Source organism: Heptranchias perlo, chromosome 12 (genome assembly GCF_035084215.1).
Source record: "Heptranchias perlo isolate sHepPer1 chromosome 12, sHepPer1.hap1, whole genome shotgun sequence".
NCBI lineage: Eukaryota > Metazoa > Chordata > Chondrichthyes > Hexanchiformes > Hexanchidae > Heptranchias > Heptranchias perlo.
The window spans coordinates 74,268,152-74,290,165 of NC_090336.1; positions in this window are offsets into that span (position 1 = coordinate 74,268,152).

A 22,014-nucleotide genomic window follows, 5' to 3' on the forward strand; every position below is an offset into this window, starting at 1 on the left:
GAGAATAGTCAGAACTGGATCACGGACTGAACTGGATTCTGAGTGCGAATAGTCAGAACTGGATCATGGACTGAACTGGATTCTGAGTGAGAATAGTCAGAACTGGTCATGGACTGAACTGGATTCTGAGTGAGAATAGTCAGAACTGGATCAGGGACGGAACTGGATTCTGAGTGAGAATAGTCAGAACTGGATCAGGGAATGAGCTGGATTCTGAGTGAGAATAGTCAGAACTGGATCAGGGACTGAACTGGATTCTGAGTGAGAATAGTCAGAACTGGATCAGGGACTGAGCTGGATTCTGAGTGAGAATAGTCAGAACTGGATCAGGGACTGAACTGGATTCTGAGTGAGAATAGTCAAAACTGGATCAGGGACTGAACTGGATTCTGAGTGAGAATAGTCAGAACTGGATCACGGACTGAACTGGATTCTGAGTGAGAATAGTCAGAACTGGATCATGGACTGAACTGGATTCTGAGTGAGAATAGTCAGAACTGGTCATGGACTGAACTGGATTCTGAGTGAGAATAGTCAGAACTGGATCAGGGACGGAACTGGATTCTGAGTGAGAATAGTCAGAACTGGATCAGGGAATGAGCTGGATTCTGAGTGAGAATCGTCAGAACTGGATCAGGGACTGAACTGGATTCTGAGTGAGAATAGTCAGAACTGGATCAGGGACTGAGCTGGATTCTGAGTGAGAATAGTCAGAACTGGATCAGGGACTGAACTGGATTCTGAGTGAGAATAGTCAGAACTGGATCAGGGACTGAACTGGATTCTGAGTGAGAATAGTCAGAATTGGATCAGGGTCTGAACTGGATTCTCCAGTGAGAATAGTCAGAACTGGATCAGGGACTGAGCTGGATTCTGAGTGAGAATAGTCAGAACTGGATCAGGGACTGAACTGGATTCTGAGTGAGAATAGTCAAAACTGGATCAGGGACTGAACTGGATTCTGAGTGAGAATAGTCAGAATTGGGTCAGGGTCTGAAATGGATTCTCCAGTGATAATAGTCAGAACTGGGTCACGGACTGAACTGGATTCTGAGTGAGAATAGTCAGAACTGGATCAGAGATTGAACTGCATTCTGAATGAGAATAGTCAGAACTGGGTCACGGACTGAACTGGATTCTACAGTGAGAATAGTCAGAACTGGATCAGAGACTGAACTGGATTCTGAGTGAGAATAGTCAGAATTGGATCAGGGTCTGAACTGGATTCTCCAGTGAGAATAGTCAGAACTGGATCAGGGACTGAGCTGGATTCTGAGTGAGAATAGTCAGAACTGGATCAGGGACTGAACTGGATTCTGAGTGAGAATAGTCAAAACTGGATCAGGGACTGAACTGGATTCTGAGTGAGAATAGTCAGAATTGGATCAGGGTCTGAAATGTATTCTCCAGTGATTATAGTCAGAACTGGGTCACGGACTCAACTGGATTCTGAGTGAGAATAGTCAGAACTGGATCAGAGATTGAACTGCATTCTGAATGAGAATAGTCAGAACTGGGTCACGGACTGAACTGGATTCTACAGTGAGAATAGTCAGAACTGGATCAGAGACTGAACTGGATTCTGAGTGAGAATAGTCAGAATTGGATCAGGGACTGAGCTGGAATCTCCAGTGAGAATACTCAGAACTGGATCAGTGACTGAGCCGGATTCTGAATGAGAATAGTTAGAACTGGATCAGCGACTGAGCCGGATTCTCAACTGAGAATAGTCAGAACTGGATCAGGTACTGAGTTGGATTCTCCAGTGAGAAAAGTCAGAATTGGATCAGGGACTGAGCTGGATTCTCCCGTGAGAATAGTCAGAACTGGATCAGGGACTGAACTGGATTCTGAGTGAGAATAGTCAAAACTGGATCAGAGACTGAACTGGATTCTGAGTGAGAATTGTCAGAACTGGATCATGGTCTGAACTGGATTCTAAGTGAGAATAGTCAGAACTGGATCAGGGACGGAACTGGATTCTGAGTGAGAATAGTCAGAACTGGATCATGGACTGAACTGGATTCTGAGTGAGAATAGTCAGAACTGGTGATGGACTGAACTGGATTCTGAGTGAGAATAGTCAGAACTGGATCAGGGACGGAACTGGATTCTGAGTGAGAATAGTCAGAACTGGATCAGGGAATGAGCTGGATTCTGAGTGAGAATAGTCAGAACTGGATCAGGGACTGAACTGGATTCTGAGTGAGAATAGTCAGAACTGGATCAGGGACTGAGCTGGATTCTGAGTGAGAATAGTCAGAACTGGATCAGGGACTGAACTGGATTCTGAGTGAGAATAGTCAAAACTGGATCAGGGACTGAACTGGATTCTGAGTGAGAATAGTCAGAATTGGATCAGGGTCTGAACTGGATTCTCCAGTGAGAATAGTCAGAACTGGATCAGGGACTGAGCTGGATTCTGAGTGAGAATAGTCAGAACGGGATCAGGGACTGAACTGGATTCTGAGTGAGAATAGTCAAAACTGGATCAGGGACTGAACTGGATTCTGAGTGAGAATAGTCAGAATTGGATCAGGGTCTGAACTGGATTCTGAGTGAGAATAGTCAGAACTGGGTCACGGACTGAACTGGATTCTGAGTGAGAATAGTCGGAACTGGATCAGGGACTGAACTGGATTCTGAGTGAGAATAGTCAGAATTGGATCAGGGTCTGAACTGGATTCTGAGTGAGATTAGTCAGAACTGGATCAGGGACTGAGCTGGATTCTGAGTGAGAATAGTCAGAACTGGATCAGGGACTGAACTGGATTCTGAGTGAGAATAGTCAAAACTGGATCAGGGACTGAACTGGATTCTGAGTGAGAATAGTCAGAATGGATCAGGGTCTGAACTGGATTCTCCAGTGAGAATAGTCAGAACTGGGTCACGGACTGAACTGGATTCTGAGTGAGAATAGTCGGAACTGGATCAGGGACTGAACTGGATTCTGAGTGAGAATAGTCAGAACAGGATCAGGGAATGAACTGGATTCTGAGTGAGAATAGTCAGAACTGGATCAGGGACTGAGCTGGATTCTCAGTGAGAATCGTCAGAACTGGATCAGAGACTGAACTGGATTCTGATGAGAATATTCAGAACTGGATCAGGGACTGAACTGGATTCTGTGTGAGAATAGTCAGAACTGGATCAGGGACTGAACTGGATTCTGTGTGAGAATAGTCAGAACTGGATCAGAGATTGAACTGCATTCTGAATGAGAATAGTCAGAACTGGGTCACGGACTGAACTGGATTCTACAGTGAGAATAGTCAGAACTGGATCAGAGACTGAACTGGATTCTGAGTGAGAATAGTCAGAATTGGATCAGGGACTGAGCTGGATTCTCCAGTGAGAATACTCAGAACTGGATCAGTGACTGAGCCGGATTCTGAATGAGAATAGTTAGAACTGGATCAGCGACTGAGCCGGATTCTCCACTGAGAATAGTCAGAACTGGATCAGGTACTGAGTTGGATTCTCCAGTGAGAAAAGTCAGAATTGGATCAGGGACTGAGCTGGATTCTCCAGTGAGAATAGTCAGAACTGGATCAGGGACTGAACTGGATTCTGAGTGAGAATTGTCAGAACTGGATCATGGTCTGAACTGGATTCTAAGTGAGAATAGTCAGAACTGGATCAGGGACGGAACTGGATTCTGAGTGAGAATAGTCAGAACTGGATCATGGACTGAACTGGATTCTGAGTGAGAATAGTCAGAACTGGTCATGGACTGAACTGGATTCTGAGTGAGAATAGTCAGAACTGGATCAGGGACGGAACTGGATTCTGAGTGAGAATAGTCAGAACTGGATCAGGGAATGAGCTGGATTCTGAGTGAGAATAGTCAGAACTGGATCAGGGACTGAACTGGATTCTGAGTGAGAATAGTCAGAACTGGATCAGGGACTGAGCTGGATTCTGAGTGAGAATAGTCAGAACTGGATCAGGGACTGAACTGGATTCTGAGTGAGAATAGTCAAAACTGGATCAGGGACTGAACTGGATTCTGAGTGAGAATAGTCAGAATTGGATCAGGGTCTGAACTGGATTCTCCAGTGAGAATAGTCAGAACTGGATCAGGGACTGAGCTGGATTCTGAGTGAGAATAGTCAGAACGGGATCAGGGACTGAACTGGATTCTGAGTGAGAATAGTCAAAACTGGATCAGGGACTGAACTGGATTCTGAGTGAGAATAGTCAGAATTGGATCAGGGTCTGAACTGGATTCTGAGTGAGAATAGTCAGAACTGGGTCACGGACTGAACTGGATTCTGAGTGAGAATAGTCGGAACTGGATCAGGGACTGAACTGGATTCTGAGTGAGAATAGTCAGAATTGGATCAGGGTCTGAACTGGATTCTGAGTGAGAATAGTCAGAACTGGATCAGGGACTGAGCTGGATTCTGAGTGAGAATAGTCAGAACTGGGTCACGGACTGAACTGGATTCTGAGTGAGAATAGTCGGAACTGGATCAGGGACTGAACTGGAATCTGAGTGAGAATAGTCAGAACAGGATCAGGGAATGAACTGGATTCTGAGTGAGAATAGTCAGAACTGGATCAGGGACTGAGCTGGATTCTCAGTGAGAATCGTCAGAACTGGATCAGAGACTGAACTGGATTCTGATGAGAATATTCAGAACTGGATCAGGGACTGAACTGGATTCTGAGTGAGAATAGTCAGAACTGGATCAGGGACTGAACTGGATTCTGTGTGAGAATAGTCAGAACTGGATCAGGGACTGAGCCGGATTCTGAGTGAGAATAGTCAGAACTGGATCAGGGACTGAACTGGCTTCTACAGTGAGAATAGTCAGAACTGGATCAGGGACTGAGCTGGATTCTGAGTGAGAATAGTCAGAACTGGATCAGAGACTGAACTGGATTCTGAGTGAGAATAGTCAGAACTGGATCATGGTCTGAACTGGATTCTGAGTGAGAATAGTCAGAACTGGATCAGGTACTGAGCTGGATTCTCCAGTGAGAATAGTCAGAATTGGATCAGGGACTGAGCTGGATTCTCCAGTGAGAATAGTCAGAACTGGATCAGGGACTGAACTGGATTCTGAGTGAGAATAGTCAGAACTGGATCAGAGACTGAACTGGATTCTGAGTGAGAATAGTCAGAACTGGATCATGGTCTGAACTGGATTCTGAGTGAGAATAGTCAGAACTGGATCACGGACTGAACTGGATTCTGAGTGAGAATAGTCAGAACTGGATCATGGACTGAACTGGATTCTGAGTGAGAATAGTCAGAAATGGTCATGGACTGAACTGGATTCTGAGTGAGAATAGTCAGAACTGGATCAGGGACTGAACTGGATTCTGAGTGAGAATAGTCAGAACTGGATTAGGGACTGAGCTGGATTCTGAGTGAGAATAGTCAGAACTGGATCAGGGACTGAACTGGATTCTGAGTGAGAATAGTCAAAACTGGATCAGGGACTGAACTAGATTCTAAGTGAGAATAGTCAGAATTGGATCAGGGTCTGAACTGGATTCTCCAGTGAGAATAGTCAGAACTGGATCAGGGACTGAGCTGGATTCTGAGTGAGAATAGTCAGAACTGGATCAGGGACTGAACTGGATTCTGAGTGAGAATATTCAAAACTTGATCAGGGACTGAACTGGATTCTGAGTGAGAATAGTCAGAATTGGATCAGGGTCTGAAATGGATTCTCCAGTGATAATAGTCAGAACTGGGTCACGGACTGAACTGGATTCTGAGTGAGAATAGTCAGAACTGGATCAGAGATTGAACTGCATTCTGAATGAGAATAGTCAGAACTGGGTGACGGACTGAACTGGATTCTACAGTGAGAATAGTCAGAACTGGATCAGAGACTGAACTGGATTCTGAGTGAGAATAGTCAGAATTGGATCAGGGACTGAGCTGGATTCTCCAGTGAGAATAGTCAGAACTGGATCAGTGACTGAGCCGGATTCTGAATGAGAATATTTAGAACTGGATCAGCGACTGAGCCGGATTCTCCACTGAGAATAGTCAGAACTGGATCAGGTACTGAGCTGGATTCTCCAGTGAGAATAGTCAGAATTGGATCAGGGACTGAGCTGGATTCTCCAGTGAGAATAGTCAGAATTGGATCAGGGACTGAGCTGGATTCTCCAGTGAGAATAGTCAGAACTGGATCAGGGAATGAACTGGATTCTGAGTGAGAATAGTCAGAACTGGATCACGGACTGAACTGGATTCTGAGTGAGAATAGTCAGAACTGGATCATGGACTGAACTGGATTCTGAGTGAGAATAGTCAGAATTGTCATGGACTGAACTGGATTCTGAGTGAGAATAGTCAGAACTGGATCAGGGACGGAACTGGATTCTGAGTGAGAATAGTCAGAACTGGATCAGGGAATGAGCTGGATTCTGAGTGAGAATAGTCAGAACTGGATCAGGGACTGAACTGGATTCTGAGTGAGAATAGTCAGAACTGGATCAGGGACTGAGCTGGATTCTGAGTAAGAATAGTCAGAACTGGATCAGGGACTGAACTGGATTCTGAGTGAGAATAGTCAAAACTGGATCAGGGACTGAACTGGATTCTGAGTGAGAATAGTCAGAACTGGATCACGGACTGAACTGGATTCTGAGTGAGAATAGTCAGAACTGGATCATGGACTGAACTGGATTCTGAGTGAGAATAGTCAGAACTGGTCATGGACTGAACTGGATTCTGAGTGAGAATAGTCAGAACTGGATCAGGGACGGAACTGGATTCTGAGTGAGAATAGTCAGAACTGGATCAGGGAATGAGCTGGATTCTGAGTGAGAATAGTCAGAACTGGATCAGGGACTGAACTGGATTCTGAGTGAGAATAGTCAGAACTGGATCAGGGACTGAGCTGGATTCTGAGTGAGAATAGTCAGAACTGGATCAGGGACTGAACTGGATTCTGAGTGAGAATAGTCAGAACTGGATCAGGGACTGAACTGGATTCTGAGTGAGAATAGTCAGAATTGGATCAGGGTCTGAACTGGATTCTCCAGTGAGAATAGTCAGAACTGGATCAGGGACTGAGCTGGATTCTGAGTGAGAATAGTCAGAACTGGATCAGGGACTGAACTGGATTCTGCAGTGAGAATAGTCAGAACTGGATCAGGGACTGAGACGGATTCTGAGTGAGAATAGTCAGAACTGGATCAGGGACTGAACTGGATTCTGAGTGAGAATAGTCAAAACTGGATCAGGGACTGAACTGGATTCTGAGTGAGAATAGTCAGAATTGGATCAGGGTCTGAAATGGATTCTCCAGTGATTATAGTCAGAACTGGGTCACGGACTGAACTGGATTCTGAGTGAGAATAGTCAGAACTGGATCAGAGATTGAACTGCATTCTGAATGAGAATAGTCAGAACTGGGTCACGGACTGAACTGGATTCTACAGTGAGAATAGTCAGAACTGGATCAGAGACTGAACTGGATTCTGAGTGAGAATAGTCAGAATTGGATCAGGGACTGAGCTGGATTCTCCAGTGAGAATACTCAGAACTGGATCAGTGACTGAGCCGGATTCTGAATGAGAATAGTTAGAACTGGATCAGCGACTGAGCCGGATTCTCCACTGAGAATAGTCAGAACTGGATCAGGTACTGAGTTGGATTCTCCAGTGAGAAAAGTCAGAATTGGATCAGGGACTGAGCTGGATTCTCCCGTGAGAATAGTCAGAACTGGATCAGGGACTGAACTGGATTCTGAGTGAGAATAGTCAGAACTGGATCAGAGACTGAACTGGATTCTGAGTGAGAATTGTCAGAACTGGATCATGGTCTGAACTGGATTCTAAGTGAGAATAGTCAGAACTGGATCAGGGACGGAACTGGATTCTGAGTGAGAATAGTCAGAACTGGATCATGGACTGAACTGGATTCTGAGTGAGAATAGTCAGAACTGGTGATGGACTGAACTGGATTCTGAGTGAGAATAGTCAGAACTGGATCAGGGACGGAACTGGATTCTGAGTGAGAATAGTCAGAACTGGATCAGGGAATGAGCTGGATTCTGAGTGAGAATAGTCAGAACTGGATCAGGGACTGAACTGGATTCTGAGTGAGAATAGTCAGAACTGGATCAGGGACTGAGCTGGATTCTGAGTGAGAATAGTCAGAACTGGATCAGGGACTGAACTGGATTCTGAGTGAGAATAGTCAGAATTGGATCAGGGTCTGAACTGGATTCTGAGTGAGAATAGTCAGAACTGGGTCACGGACTGAACTGGATTCTGAGTGAGAATAGTCGGAACTGGATCAGGGACTGAACTGGATTCTGAGTGAGAATAGTCAGAATTGGATCAGGGACTGAGCTGGATTCTGAGTGAGAATAGTCAGAACTGGATTAGGGACTGAACTGGATTCTGAGTGAGAATAGTCAAAACTGGATCAGGGACTGAACTGGATTCTGAGTGAGAATAGTCAGAATGGATCAGGGTCTGAACTGGATTCTCCAGTGAGAATAGTCAGAACTGGGTCACGGACTGAACTGGATTCTGAGTGAGAATAGTCGGAACTGGATCAGGGACTGAACTGGATTCTGAGTGAGAATAGTCAGAACAGGATCAGGGAATGAACTGGATTCTGAGTGAGAATAGTCAGAACTGGATCAGGGACTGAGCTGGATTCTCAGTGAGAATCGTCAGAACTGGATCAGAGACTGAACTGGATTCTGATGAGAATATTCAGAACTGGATCAGGGACTGAACTGGATTCTGAGTGAGAATAGTCAGAACTGGATCAGGGACTGAACTGGATTCTGTGTGAGAATAGTCAGAACTGGATCAGAGATTGAACTGCATTCTGAATGAGAATAGTCAGAACTGGGTCACGGACTGAACTGGATTCTACAGTGAGAATAGTCAGAACTGGATCAGAGACTGAACTGGATTCTCAGCTGAGAATAGTCAGAACTGGATCAGGTACTGAGTTGGATTCTCCAGTGAGAAAAGTCAGAATTGGATCAGGGACTGAGCTGGATTCTCCAGTGAGAATAGTCAGAACTGGATCAGGGACTGAACTGGATTCTGAGTGAGAATTGTCAGAACTGGATCATGGTCTGAACTGGATTCTAAGTGAGAATAGTCAGAACTGGATCAGGGACGGAATGGATTCTGAGTGAGAATAGTCAGAACTGGATCATGGACTGAACTGGATTCTGAGTGAGAATAGTCAGAACTGGTCATGGACTGAACTGGATTCTGAGTGAGAATAGTCAGAACTGGATCAGGGACGGAATTGGATTCTGAGTGAGAATAGTCAGAACTGGATCAGGGAATGAGCTGGATTCTGAGTGAGAATAGTCAGAACTGGATCAGGGACTGAACTGGATTCTGAGTGAGAATAGTCAGAACTGGATCAGGGACTGAGCTGGATTCTGAGTGAGAATAGTCAGAACTGGATCAGGGACTGAACTGGATTCTGAGTGAGAATAGTCAAAACTGGATCAGGGACTGAACTGGATTCTGAGTGAGAATAGTCAGAATTGGATCAGGGTCTGAACTGGATTCTCCAGTGAGAATAGTCAGAACTGGATCAGGGACTGAGCTGGATTCTGAGTGAGAATAGTCAGAACGGGATCAGGGACTGAACTGGATTCTGAGTGAGAATAGTCAAAACTGGATCAGGGACTGAACTGGATTCTGAGTGAGAATAGTCAGAATTGGATCAGGGTCTGAACTGGATTCTGAGTGAGAATAGTCAGAACTGGGTCACGGACTGAACTGGATTCTGAGTGAGAATAGTCGGAACTGGATCAGGGACTGAACTGGATTCTGAGTGAGAATAGTCAGAATTGGATCAGGGTCTGAACTGGATTCTGAGTGAGAATAGTCAGAACTGGATCAGGGACTGAGCTGGATTCTGAGTGAGAATAGTCAGAACTGGATCAGGGAGTGAACTGGATTCTGAGTGAGAATAGTCAAAACTGGATCAGGGACTAAACTGGATTCTGAGTGAGAATAGTCAGAATGGATCAGGGTCTGAACTGGATTCTGAGTGAGAATAGTCAGAACTGGGTCACGGACTGAACTGGATTCTGAGTGAGAATAGTCGGAACTGGATCAGGGACTGAACTGGATTCTGAGTGAGAATAGTCAGAACAGGATCAGGGAATGAACTGGATTCTGAGTGAGAATAGTCAGAACTGGATCAGGGACTGAGCTGGATTCTCAGTGAGAATCGTCAGAACTGGATCAGAGACTGAACTGGATTCTGATGAGAATATTCAGAACTGGATCAGGGACTGAACTGGATTCTGAGTGAGAATAGTCAGAACTGGATCAGGGACTGAACTGGATTCTGTGTGAGAATAGTCAGAACTGGATCAGGGACTGAGCCGGATTCTGAGTGAGAATAGTCAGAACTGGATCAGGGACTGAACTGGCTTCTACAGTGAGAATAGTCAGAACTGGATCAGGGACTGAGCTGGATTCTGAGTGAGAATAGTCAGAACTGGATCAGAGACTGAACTGGATTCTGAGTGAGAATAGTCAGAACTGGATCATGGTCTGAACTGGATTCTGAGTGAGAATAGTCAGAACTGGATCAGGTACTGAACTGGATTCTCCAGTGAGAATAGTCAGAATTGGATCAGGGACTGAGCTGGATTCTCCAGTGAGAATAGTCAGAACTGGATCAGGGACTGAACTGGATTCTGAGTGAGAATAGTCAGAACTGGATCAGAGACTGAACTGGATTCTGAGTGAGAATAGTCAGAACTGGATCATGGTCTGAACTGGATTCTGAGTGAGAATAGTCAGAACTGGATCACGGACTGAACTGGATTCTGAGTGAGAATAGTCAGAACTGGATCATGGACTAAACTGGATTCTGAGTGAGAATAGTCAGAACTGGTCATGGACTGAACTGGATTCTGAGTGAGAATAGTCAGAACTGGATCAGGGACGGAACTGGATTCTGAGTGAGAATAGTCAGAACTGGATCAGGGAATGAGCTGGATTCTGAGTGAGAATAGTCAGAACTGGATCAGGGACTGAACTGGATTCTGAGTGAGAATAGTCAGAACTGGATTAGGGACTGAGCTGGATTCTGAGTGAGAATAGTCAGAACTGGATCAGGGACTGAACTGGATTCTGAGTGAGAATAGTCAAAACTGGATCAGGGACTGAACTAGATTCTGAGTGAGAATAGTCAGAATTGGATCAGGGTCTGAACTGGATTCTCCAGTGAGAATAGTCAGAACTGGATCAGGGACTGAGCTGGATTCTGAGTGAGAATAGTCAGAACTGGATCAGGGACTGAACTGGATTCTGAGTGAGAATATTCAAAACTTGATCAGGGACTGAACTGGATTCTGAGTGAGAATAGTCAGAATTGGATCAGGGTCTGAAATGGATTCTCCAGTGATAATAGTCAGAACTGGGTCACGGACTGAACTGGATTCTGAGTGAGAATCGTCAGAACTGGATCAGAGATTGAACTGCATTCTGAATGAGAATAGTCAGAACTGGGTGACGGACTGAACTGGATTCTACAGTGAGAATAGTCAGAACTGGATCAGAGACTGAACTGGATTCTGAGTGAGAATAGTCAGAATTGGATCAGGGACTGAGCTGGATTCTCCAGTGAGAATAGTCAGAACTGGATCAGTGACTGAGCCGGATTCTGAATGAGAATATTTAGAACTGGATCAGCGACTGAGCCGGATTCTCCACTGAGAATAGTCAGAACTGGATCAGGTACTGAGCTGGATTCTCCAGTGAGAATAGTCAGAATTGGATCAGGGACTGAGCTGGATTCTCCAGTGAGAATAGTCAGAATTGGATCAGGGACTGAGCTGGATTCTCCAGTGAGAATAGTCAGAACTGGATCAGGGAATGAACTGGATTCTGAGTGAGAATAGTCAGAACTGGATCACGGACTGAACTGGATTCTGAGTGAGAATAGTCAGAACTGGATCATGGACTGAACTGGATTCTGAGTGAGAATAGTCAGAACTGGTCATGGACTGAACTGGATTCTGAGTGAGAATAGTCAGAACTGGATCAGGGACGGAACTGGATTCTGAGTGAGAATAGTCAGAACTGGATCAGGGAATGAGCTGGATTCTGAGTGAGAATAGTCAGAACTGGATCAGGGACTGAACTGGATTCTGAGTGAGAATAGTCAGAACTGGATCAGGGACTGAGCTGGATTCTGAGTGAGAATAGTCAGAACTGGATCAGGGACTGAACTGGATTCTGAGTGAGAATAGTCAAAACTGGATCAGGGACTGAACTGGATTCTGAGTGAGAATAGTCAGAACTGGATCACGGACTGAACTGGATTCTGAGTGAGAATAGTCAGAACTGGATCATGGACTGAACTGGATTCTGAGTGAGAATAGTCAGAACTGGTCATGGACTGAACTGGATTCTGAGTGAGAATAGTCAGAACTGGATCAGGGACGGAACTGGATTCTGAGTGAGAATAGTCAGAACTGGATCAGGGAATGAGCTGGATTCTGAGTGAGAATAGTCAGAACTGGATCAGGGACTGAACTGGATTCTGAGTGAGAATAGTCAGAACTGGATCAGGGACTGAGCTGGATTCTGAGTGAGAATAGTCAGAACTGGATCAGGGACTGAACTGGATTCTGAGTGAGAATAGTCAGAACTGGATCAGGGACTGAACTGGATTCTGAGTGAGAATAGTCAGAATTGGATCAGGGTCTGAACTGGATTCTCCAGTGAGAATAGTCAGAACTGGATCAGGGACTGAGCTGGATTCTGAGTGAGAATAGTCAGAACTGGATCAGGGACTGAACTGGATTCTGAGTGAGAATAGTCAAAACTGGATCAGGGACTGAACTGGATTCTGAGTGAGAATAGTCAGAATTGGATCAGGGTCTGAAATGGATTCTCCAGTGATAATAGTCAGAACTGGGTCACGGACTGAACTGGATTCTGAGTGAGAATAGTCAGAACTGGATCAGAGATTGAACTGCATTCTGAATGAGAATAGTCAGAACTGGGTCACGGACTGAACTGGATTCGACAGTGAGAATAGTCAGAACTGGATCAGAGACTGAACTGGATTCTGAGTGAGAATAGTCAGAATTGGATCAGGGACTGAGTTGGATTCTCCAGTGAGAATAGTCAGAACTGGATCAGTGACTGAGCCGGATTCTGAATGAGAATAGTTAGAACTGGATCAGCGACTGAGCCGGATTCTCCACTGAGAATAGTCAGAACTGGATCAGGTACTGAGCTGGATTCTCCAGTGAGAATAGTCAGAATTGGATCAGGGACTGAGCTGGATTCTCCAGTGAGAATAGTCAGAACTGGATCAGGGACTGAACTGGATTCTGAGTGAGAATAGTCAGAACTGGATCAGAGACTGAACTGGATTCTGAGTGAGAATAGTCAGAACTGGATCAGGGACTGAGCTGGATTCTGAGTGAGAATAGTCAGAACTGGATCACGGACTGAACTGGATTCTGAGTGAGAATAGTCAGAACTGGATCATGGACTGAACTGGATTCTGAGTGAGAATAGTCAGAACTGGTCATGGACTGAACTGGATTCTGAGTGAGAATAGTCAGAACTGGATCAGGGACGGAACTGGATTCTGAGTGAGAATAGTCAGAACTGGATCAGGGAATGAGCTGGATTCTGAGTGAGAATAGTCAGAACTGGATCAGGGACTGAACTGGATTCTGAGTGAGAATAGTCAGAACTGGATCAGGGACTGAGCTGGATTCTGAGTGAGAATAGTCAGAACTGGATCAGGGACTGAACTGGATTCTGAGTGAGAATAGTCAGAATTGGATCAGGGTCTGAACTGGATTCTCCAGTGAGAATAGTCAGAACTGGATCAGGGACTGAACTGGATTCTGAGTGAGAATAGTCAAAACTGGATCAGGGACTGAACTGGATTCTGAGTGAGAATAGTCAGAATTGGATCAGGGTCTGAACTGGATTCTCCAGTGAGAATAGTCAGAACTGGGTCACGGACTGAACTGGATGCTGAGTGAGAATAGTCGGAACTGGATCAGGGACTGAACTGGATTCTGAGTGAGAATAGTCAGAACAGGATCAGGGACTGAACTGGATTCTGAGTGAGAATAGTCAGAACTGGATCAGGGACTGAGCTGGATTCTGAGTGAGAATAGTCAGAACTGGATCAGGGACTGAACTGGATTCTGAGTGAGAATAGTCAAAACTGGATCAGGGACTGAACTGGATTCTGAGTGAGAATAGTCAGAATTGGATCAGGGTCTGAACTGGATTCTCCAGTGAGAATAGTCAGAACTGGATCAGGGACTGAGCTGGATTCTGAGTGAGAATAGTCAGAACTGGATCAGGGACTGAACTGAATTCTGAGTGAGAATAGTCAAAACTGGATCAGGGACTGAACTGGATTCTGAGTGAGAATAGTCAGAATTGGATCAGGGTCAGAACTGGATTCTCCAGTGAGAATAGTCAGAACTGGGTCACGGACTGAACTGGATTCTGAGTGAGAATAGTCGGAACTGGATCATGGACTGAACTGGATTCTGAGTGAGAATAGTCAGAACAGGATCAGGGACTGAACTGGATTCTGAGTGAGAATAGTCAGAACTGGATCAGGGACTGAGCTGGATTCTGAGTGAGAATCGTCAGAACTGGATCAGAGACTGAACTGGATTCTGATGAGAATATTCAGAACTGTATCAGAGACTGAACTGGATTCTGAGTGAGAATAGTCAGAACTGGATCATGGACTGAACTGCATTCTGAGTGAGAATAGTCAGAACTGGATCAGGGACTGAGCTGGTTTCTGAGTGAGAATAGTCAGAACTGGATCAGGGACTCAACTGGATTCTACAGTGAGAATAGTCAGAACTGGATCATGGACTGAACTGGATTCTGTGTGAGAATAGTCAGAACTGGATCAGGGACTGAGCCGGATTCTGAGTGAGAATAGTCAGAACTGGATCAGGGACTGAACTGGCTTCTACAGTGAGAATAGTCAGAACTGGATCAGGGACTGAACTGGATTCTGAGTGAGAATAGTCAGAACTGGATCAGGGACTGAACTGGATTCTGAGTGAGGATAGTCAGAACTGGATCAGGGACTGAACTGGATTCTGAGTGAGAATAGTCAAAACTGGATCACGGACTTAACTGGATTCTGAGTGAGAATAGTCAGAACTGCATCAGAGACTGAACTGGATTCTGAGTGAGAATAGTCAGAACTGGATCATGGACTGAACTTTATTCTGTGTGAGAATAGTCAGAACTGGATCATGGACTGAACTGGATTCTGTGTGAGAATAGTCAGAACTGGATCAGGGACTGAGCTGGATTCTGGGTGAGAATAGTCAGAACTGGATCAGGGACTGAACTGGATTCTACAGTGAGAATAGTCAGAACTGGATCAGGGACTGAACTGGATTCTGAGTGAGAATAGTCAGAATTGGATCAGGGACTGAGCTGGATTCTCCAGTGAGAATAGTCAGAACTGGATCAGTGACTGAGCCGGATTATGAATGAGAATAGTCAGAACTGGATCAGGGAGTGAGCCGGATTCTCCACTGAGAATAGTCAGAACTGGATCAGGTACTGAGCTGGATTCTCCAGTGAGAATAGTCAGTACTGGATCAGGGACTGAGCTGGATTCTGAGTGAGAATAGTCAGAATTGGATGAGGGACTGAGCTGGATTCTCCAGTGAGAATAGTCAGAACTGGATCAGGGACTGAACTGGATTCTGAGTGAGAATAGTCAGAACTGGATCAGAGACTGAACTGGATTCTGAGTGAGAATAGTCAGAATTGGATCATGGACTGAACTGGATTCTGAGTGAGAATAGTCAGAACTGGATCACGGACTGAACTGGATTCTGAATGAGAATAGTCAGAACTGGATCAGGGACTGAGCTGGATTCTGAGTGAGAATAGTCAGAACTGGATCAGGGAATGAGCTGGATTCTGAGTGAGAATAGTCAGAACTGGATCAAGGACTGAACTGGATTCTGAGTGAGAATAGTCAGAACTGGTCATGGACTGAACTGGATTCTGAGTGAGAATAGTCAGAACTGGATCAGGGACTGAACTGGATTCTGAGTGAGAACAGTCAGAACTGGATCAGGGAATGAGCTGGATTCTGAGTGAGAATAGTCAGAACTGGATCAAGGACTGAACTGGATTCTGAGTGAGAATAGTCAGAACTGGATCAGGGACTGAACTGCATTCTGAGTGAGAATAGTCAGAACTGGATCAGGGACTGAACTGGATTCTGATGAGAATAGTCAGAACTGGATCAGGGACTGAACTGGATTCTGAGTGAGAATAGTCAGAACTGGATCATGGACTGAACTGCATTCTGAGTGAGAATAGTCAGAACTGGATCAGGGACTGAACTGGATTCTGAGTGAGAATAGTCAGAATTGGATCATGGACTGAATTGGATTATGTGTGAGAATAGTCAGATCTGGATCAGGGACTGAACTGGATTCTGATGAGAATAGTCAGAACTGGATCAGGGACTGAACTGGATTCTGAGTGAGAATAGTCAGAATTGGATCATGGACTGAACTGGATTCTGAGTGAGAATAGTCAGAACTGGATCATGGACTGAACTGGATTCTGAGTGAGAATCGTCAGAACTGGATCAGGGACTGAACTGGATTCTCCAGTGAGAATAGTCTGAACTGGATCAGGGACTGAGCTGGATTCTACAGTGAGAATAGTTAGAACTGGATCAGGGACTGAGCTGGATTCTGAGTGAGAATAGTCAGAACTGGATCAGGGACTGAGCTGGATTCTGAGTGAGAATAGTCAGAACTGGATCAGGGACTTAACTGGATTCTGAGTGAGAATAGTCAGAATTGGATCAGGGACTGAGCTGGATTCTCCAGTGAGAATAGTCAGAACTGGATGAGTGACTGAGCCGGATTCTGAATGAGAATAGTTAGAACTGGATCAGCGACTGAGCCGGATTCTCCACTGAGAATAGTCAGAACTGGATCAGGTACTGAGCTGGATTCTCCAGTGAGAATAGTCAGAATTGGATCAGGGACTGAGCTGGATTCTCCAGTGAGAATAGTCAGAACTGGATCAGGGACTGAACTGGATTCTGAGTGAGAATAGTCAGAATTGGATCAGGGACTGAGCTGGATTCTCCAGTGAGAATCGTCAGAACTGGATCAGTGACTGAGCCGGATTCTGAATGAGAATAGTCAGAACTGGATCAGGGACTGAGCCGGATTCTCCACTGAGAATAGTCAGAACTGGATCAGGTACTGAGCTGGATTCTCCAGTGAGAATAGTCAGTACTGGATCAGGGACTGAGCTGGATTCTGAGTGAGAATAGTCAGAATTGGATGAGGGACTGAGCTGGATTCTCCAGTGAGAATAGTCAGAACTGGATCAGGGACTAAACTGGATTCTGAGTGAGAATAGTCAGAACTGGATCAGAGACTGAACTGGATTCTGAGTGAGAATAGTCAGAATTGGATCATGGACTGAACTGGATTCTGAGTGAGAATAGTCAGAACTGGATCACGGACTGAACTGGATTCTGAGTGAGAATAGTCAGAACTGGATCAGGGACTGAGCTGGATTCTGAGTGAGAATAGTCAGATCTGGATCAGGGAATGAGCTGGATTCTGAGTGAGAATAGTCAGAACTGGATCAAGGACTGAACTGGATTCTGAGTGAGAATAGTCAGAACTGGATCATGGACTGAACTGGATTCTGAGTGAGAATAGTCAGAACTGGATCAGGGACTGAACTGGATTCTGAGTGAGAACAGTCAGAACTGGATCAGGGAATGAGCTGGATTCTGAGTGAGAATAGTCAGAACTGGATCAAGGACTGAACTGGATTCTGAGTGAGAATAGTCAGAACTGGATCAGGGACTGAACTGCATTCTGAGTGAGAATAGTCAGAACTGGATCAGGGACTGAACTGGATTCTGATGAGAATAGTCAGAACTGGATCAGGGACTGAACTGGATTCTGAGTGAGAATTGTCAGAACTGGATCATGGACTGAACTGCATTCTGAGTGAGAATAGTCAGAACTGGATCAGGGACTGAACTGGATTCTGAGTGAGAATAGTCAGAATTGGATCATGGACTGAATTGGATTATGTGTGAGAATAGTCAGATCTGGATCAGGGACTGAACTGGATTCTGATGAGAATAGTCAGAACTGGATCAGGGACTGAACTGGATTCTGAGTGAGAATAGTCAGAATTGGATCATGGACTGAACTGGATTCTGAGTGAGAATAGTCAGAACTAGATCATGGACTGAACTGGATTCTGAGTGAGAATCGTCAGAACTGGATCAGGGACTGAACTGGATTCTCCAGTGAGAATAGTCTGAACTGGATCAGGGACTGAGCTGGATTCTGCAGTGAGAATAGTTGGAACTGGATCAGGGACTGAGCTGGATTCTGAGTGAGAATAGTCAGAACTGGATCAGGGACTGAGCTGGATTCTGAGTGAGAATAGTCAGAACTGGATCAGGGACTGAACTGGATTCTGAGTGAGAATAGTCAGAATTGGATCAGGGACTGAGCCGGATTCTCCAGTGAGAATAGTCAGAACTGGATGAGTGACTGAGCCGGATTCTGAATGAGAATAGTTAGAACTGGATCAGCGACTGAGCCGGATTCTCCACTGAGAATAGTCAGAACTGGATCAGGTACTGAGCTGGATTCTCCAGTGAGAATAGTCAGAATTGGATCAGGGACTGAGCTGGATTCTCCAGTGAGAATAGTCAGAACTGGATCAGGGACTGAACTGGATTCTGAGTGAGAATAGTCAGAACTGGATCAGAGACTGAACTGGATTCTGAGTGAGAATAGTCAGAACTGGATCATGGTCTGAACTGGATTCTGAGTGAGAATAGTCAGAACTGGATCACGGACTGAACTGGATTCTGAGTGAGAATAGTCAGAACTGGATCATGGACTGAACTGGATTCTGAGTGAGAATAGACAGAACTGGTCATGGACTGAACTGGATTCTGAGTGAGAATAGTCAGAACTGGATCAGGGACGGAACTGGATTCTGAGTGAGAATAGTCAGAACTGGATCAGGGAATGAGCTGGATTCTGAGTGAGAATAGTCAGAAATGGATCAGGGACTGAACTGGATTCTGAGTGAGAATAGTCAGAACTGGATCAGGGACTGAGCTGGATTCTGAGTGAGAATAGTCAGAACTGGATCAGGGACTGAACTGGATTCTGAGTGAGAATAGTCAAAACTGGATCAGGGACTGAACTGGATTCTGAGTGAGAATAGTCAGAATTGGATCAGGGTCTGAACTGGATTCTCCAGTGAGAATAGTCAGAACTGGATCAGGTACTGAGCTGGATTCTGAGTGAGAATAGGCAGAACTGGATCAGGGACTGAACTGGATTCTGAGTGAGAATAGTCAAAACTGGATCAGGGACTGAACTGGATTCTGAGTGAAAATAGTCAGAATTGGATCAGAGTCTGAACTGGATTCTCCAGTGAGAATAGTCAGAACTGGGTCACGGACTGAACTGGATTCTGAGTGAGAATAGTCGGAACTGGATCAGGGACTGAACTGGATTCTGAGTGAGAATAGTCAGAACAGGATCAGGGACTGAACTGGATTCTGAGTGAGAATAGTCAGAACTGGATCATGGACTGAACTGGTTTCTGAGTGAGAATAGTCAGAACTGGATCAGGGACTGAACTGGATTCTGAGTGAGAACAGTCAGAACTGGATCAGGGAATGAGCTGGATTCTGAGTGAGAATAGTCAGAACTGGATCAAGGACTGAACTGGATTCTGAGTGAGAATAGTCAGAACTGGATCAGGGACTGAACTGCATTCTGAGTGAGAATAGTCAGAACTGGATCAGGGACTGAACTGGATTCTGATGAGAATAGTCAGAACTGGATCAGGGACTGAACTGGATTCTGAGTGAGAATTGTCAGAACTGGATCATGGACTGAACTGCATTCTGAGTGAGAATAGTGAGAACTGGATCAGGGACTGAACTGGATTCTGAGTGAGAATAGTCAGAATTGGATCATGGACTGAATTGGATTATGTGTGAGAATAGTCAGATCTGGATCAGGGACTGAACTGGATTCTGATGAGAATAGTCAGAACTGGATCAGGGACTGAACTGGATTCTGAGTGAGAATAGTCAGAATTGGATCATGGACTGAACTGGATTCTGAGTGAGAATAGTCAGAACTAGATCATGGACTGAACTGGATTCTGAGTGAGAATCGTCAGAACTGGATCAGGGACTGAACTGGATTCTCCAGTGAGAATAGTCTGAACTGGATCAGGGACTGAGCTGGATTCTACAGTGAGAATAGTTGGAACTGGATCAGGGACTGAGCTGGATTCTGAGTGAGAATAGTCAGAACTGGATCAGGGACTGAGCTGGATTCTGAGTGAGAATAGTCAGAACTGGATCAGGGACTGAACTGGATTCTGAGTGAGAATAGTCAGAATTGGATCAGGGACTGAGCCGGATTCTCCAGTGAGAATAGTCAGAACTGGATGAGTGACTGAGCCGGATTCTGAATGAGAATAGTTAGAACTGGATCAGCGACTGAGCCGGATTCTCCACTGAGAATAGTCAGAACTGGATCAGGTACTGAGCTGGATTCTCCAGTGAGAATAGTCAGCATTGGATCAGGGACTGAGCTGGATTCTCCAGTGAGAATAGTCAGAACTGGATCAGGGACTGAACTGGATTCTGAGTGAGAATAGTCAGAACTGGATCAGAGACTGAACTGGATTCTGAGTGAGAATAGTCAGAACTGGATCATGGTCTGAACTGGATTCTGAGTGAGAATAGTCAGAACTGGATCACGGACTGAACTGGATTCTGAGTGAGAATAGTCAGAACTGGATCATGGACTGAACTGGATTCTGAGTGAGAATAGTCAGAACTGGTCATGGACTGAACTGGATTCTGAGTGAGAATAGTCAGAACTGGATCAGGGACGGAACTGGATTCTGAGTGAGAATAGTCAGAACTGGATCAGGGAATGAGCTGGATTCTGAGTGAGAATAGTCAGAAATGGATCAGGGACTGAACTGGACTCTGAGTGAGAATAGTCAGAACTGGATCAGGGACTGAGCTGGATTCTGAGTGAGAATAGTCAGAACTGGATCAGGGACTGAACTGGATTCTGAGTGAGAATAGTCAAAACTGGATCAGGGACTGAACTGGATTCTGAGTGAGAATAGTCAGAATTGGATCAGGGTCTGAACTGGATTCTCCAGTGAGAATAGTCAGAACTGGATCAGGTACTGAGCTGGATTCTGAGTGAGAATAGGCAGAACTGGATCAGGGACTGAACTGGATTCTGAGTGAGAATAGTCAAAACTGGATCAGGGACTGAACTGGATTCTGAGTGAGAATAGTCAGAATTGGATCAGAGTCTGAACTGGATTCTCCAGTGAGAATAGTCAGAACTGGGTCACGGACTGAACTGGATTCTGAGTGAGAATAGTCGGAACTGGATCAGGGACTGAACTGGATTCTGAGTGAGAATAGTCAGAACAGGATCAGGGACTGAACTGGATTCTGAGTGAGAATAGTCAGAACTGGATCAGGGACTGAGCTGGATTCTGAGTGAGAATCGTCAGAACTGGATCAGAGACTGAACTGGATTCTGATGAGAATATTCAGAACTGGATCAGGGACTGAACTGGATTCTGAGTGAGAATAGTCAGAACTGGAACATGGACTGAACTGCATTCTGAGTGAGAATAGTCAGAACTGGATCAGGGACTGAGCCGGATTCTGAGTGAGAATAGTCAGAACTGGATCAGGGACTGAACTGGCTTCGACAGTGAGAATAGTCAGAACTGGATCAGGGACTGAACTGGATTCTGAGTGAGAATAGTCAGAACTGGATCAGGGACTGAACTGAATTCTGAGTGAGAATAGTCAGAACTGGATCAGGGACTGAGCTGGATTCTCCAGTGAGAATAGTCAGAACTGGATCAGTGACTGAGCCGGATTATGAATGAGAATAGTCAGAACTGGATCAGGGACTGAGCCGG